The sequence below is a fragment of the Physella acuta genome, unplaced genomic scaffold (genome assembly GCF_028476545.2).
Source record: "Physella acuta isolate Inbredline_101_S28 unplaced genomic scaffold, ASM2847654v3 ptg000001l, whole genome shotgun sequence".
Taxonomy (NCBI): Eukaryota; Metazoa; Mollusca; class Gastropoda; family Physidae; genus Physella; species Physella acuta.
Window position 1 is genome coordinate 171232 of NW_026731521.1, and position 3412 is coordinate 174643.

Genomic DNA, 3412 nt, shown 5'->3' on the forward strand with positions numbered 1-3412 from the left:
GTTTACCAGAGCAGCTCTAGCATTACACACTACAGTTGCAGTGTCATGTCTTCATCTATTATTGAAACTATAAGTCTATTATAGAAAAACTGAAACCATTATACGATGGCGGCACATATTTTGTAATAGCAGTCAACAGATATATCGTTATTTTTTTTTACAACTAGCCTGTACCTCAATCGTAATGTGTCCACATGTTTAGGAGGATACATTTAACTATCCAGTTATGATTGAAAATAAAGTGGGAATGAATTCCCCTAAACTTTCTCGTATATTTTTATATAAAAATAGAAGGTTGACATGGTACTTCCAGTGTAATCGGGATATAGAAATATAAAAGTATTTGAAAAATAAACTCAATTTTTTTCGAGAAAACACTTTATGGAAAGAATCTAAGGAGAGAAATCGAAAATAAAGTACATTTGTGGGCATTCATAAATGACGTCACACCTTTTGGACGATTTTTACCCCCCCCCCCCCACTCCCCTCCGTCACACATCCTCACAAAAAGCCTGACCCCCCCCCCTCTAAAATGAAGTCACACCTCAGCCTACAAACCCCATCAATATTGCAGTTGGATTTTTCTTAATATACGGTATATTTTTTTCAAAATCTGTCTGAACTCTGTCAACATAGAGTCTTTTAATCAATTCCTATTAGAATTTATTAAATCAGTTTTCTAAAACGCGAAATAACGGATAAAATTCGTTTTCTAATGCAAAGATGTGAGTCACACCCTCTTCCCCCTCATCACACACAGTCACAAAATTACGGTATTTAAAGAACAGGATAAGAGAAAAGAACCACTTTCAGGTATTGAAGAACACTCGAAAATGAAAAGTTCAGTTGAAGATTTTATACCCATATATATATATATATATATATATATATATATATATATATATATATATATATTTTTTTTTTTTTTTTTTCTGTTACTTAACCAAAACAGTAGCCTAATCTAGTTCACGCGTTTCCCCCAAGAAAACTGCAGAGTTTCTTCCAGGCATATATAGAAAATATATAATTTTACCATTGTCCACCTAACTCAAACGGTATTCACGATTTAAACTTTTGAGAAAGTACCACTTGTGACTACCGGAAATCATTCAAAAAATTGAAACAAAACTATACATTTTATATAATACTCATTTATGAAGTTTTGTTTTGATAAATGAAATGGTACTCACTTTTTCTGTTTAACACAGATACACACATACACAAACATACAAAGACAACATTGCAAAACTAAGTTTTTCCGACTTAGGTAGGTTTTGAAACTTCGATTTTAAAACATCGTCAAAGTCACGATTTTCAGTTGTTTTTTTTTTCTTTGCACGATTACAATACTTCTCCTTTGATGTATACGAAAAAGTAAAACTGACTTTACTGTTTAATGTTTTAGTGCCACTCTTTCGGATAGCGTCTCTCGATGCTGTTTGCCCTTTACCTCACCCTCCCCCCTCCTCAGTGCCACTTGACGCAACTGAGAGCCGTTGTGTAAGTAGATGTGTGTGTTTTGGGAAAGGGATGGAAGTGATTAAAACGTCATCAGAAAAAATATTTACCACGCCATTGATTAATCTAAATGAACAATGCAAATTTTGGTACTACTTTAAAAGTAAAAACAGTACTTTGTGTAGGGCAATCTCCTGCTACCATTTATTTCCAGAGTTGGGTCCCTCAATGCAACATAATATTAATTGTGATGGGGTCATCCCGGGCACCTAATGTTATTAGTTGAATTTGTATACGGTTTAAACAGTGGTAGTTTCATTTTGGATTATAGAAATCGAGCTAAAATACTGCTCGCAATTTAAACATTTTTTTAGGACATTAATGTTGGTATAGCAGAAGTAGGGTTCTCATATTTTTGCTTTCTTCGACATATACAAGTAGAAGATAAGGGATTACAGATAATTGTCGCAGAGGCGCAGCGACCCTTCTCGGCGCTAGGGTACAAACTTTCGATTTGCACCCCACCCCCTCTCAGACTTTCGATTTGCACCCCCTTCAAGCTTTCAATTTATTTTTCTAACCCATTTTGGCGCCCCCTAAGGTCGGTACCCGGGGACATATGTCCCCCCCCCCCTCGCTACGCCTCTGAATTGTCGCCATTCATCGGTGCTCAAAAATTTAGGAAAAGTCTCAGCATGTAGGTTTCAATTATCGTCTGGTGTAATTTTAAAAGTAGGTTATATTAAAAAGAGTAAACGCCCCTATCGTGTGTACACTATTTCATGAAAAGGTAGTTTATCGGCATGAAGATTTAATTGATTTAAACCCCATCTCTTGTCATATAATGCCGTGCCATTATTGTTAGTTGGTGTGTGACAGGTGCTCCATGATTGTACAGTGTGTAGCTCTTGCTTGTGTGTGTGCTGTTTATGGCTTGCTCCGTGTACTAGGACAATTGTTAGGAGTTGTGATCAGGTCCGGATATCGATTAATGTGTCTGTTGTGCCGAGTGTGCAGTGCGGTGTGTGTGTGGACGGGTGTGGATTGATATGTGTGTGGGTGTCACCTTTACTGACGTTATGCAGCTTAGTCGCGCTACATAACGTCATTGATTGACGTCCTAAAAAAAGCAACTCGATGCCAAGAGTTGTCGTTACTCACGGTATAGCTAGGCGAGAGGTTCTAATAATTGTAACTTTGTATTCTCTATAGTTCTTTTTTTCTTTCTATCGAATGAACAGTTTTGCTTGACTCTGTTTGCACCCATTCAAGCATTCATCGGATTCTTATGTTTTGGAATCATTTATATTGATCGCATAATTGTGTTGAAGTACACACATGTAAACTGGACCTGGCAGCTCACTGATGTAGAAACTTGAGCTTTTGTTGGGTTAGACAAAACACAATATGCATTAAATCGTCTAGCGATTCCACTAAACAAGGATAAGGCAACACATGACAAAATATAACATCTCATGACATCACTTGACAACACATCAAAACATCACAAGTATATATATATATATATATATATATATATATATATATATATATATATATATATATATATATATATATATATATATATATATATATATATATATATGTTTGTATATATTTTTTGTTTGTTAGTTTGTCTGGTTACAGGAGAGAATCTACACTATGTATCGACCAAAACTGTTAATTTTAAAATTATTTAAAGACGTTAGAATTCATTTATTTATAAATTCAATGGTAGATTAACCACATTAATTAGAAAACAATTAGAAACAATGACTTTACTTATAGTGACGTCTTATGATTTATTAAATTTTTTATAACAATAATGGCGGCTTCCATTGAAGACTTTGGTGCCCATTCAAAAGTATAACTGATTATACTTCTAATTTTTCTGTCGGCTAGAGCCTTAACAATACGTCCGTTTGCTATTTTTTATTAGGTTCCAATACTATTA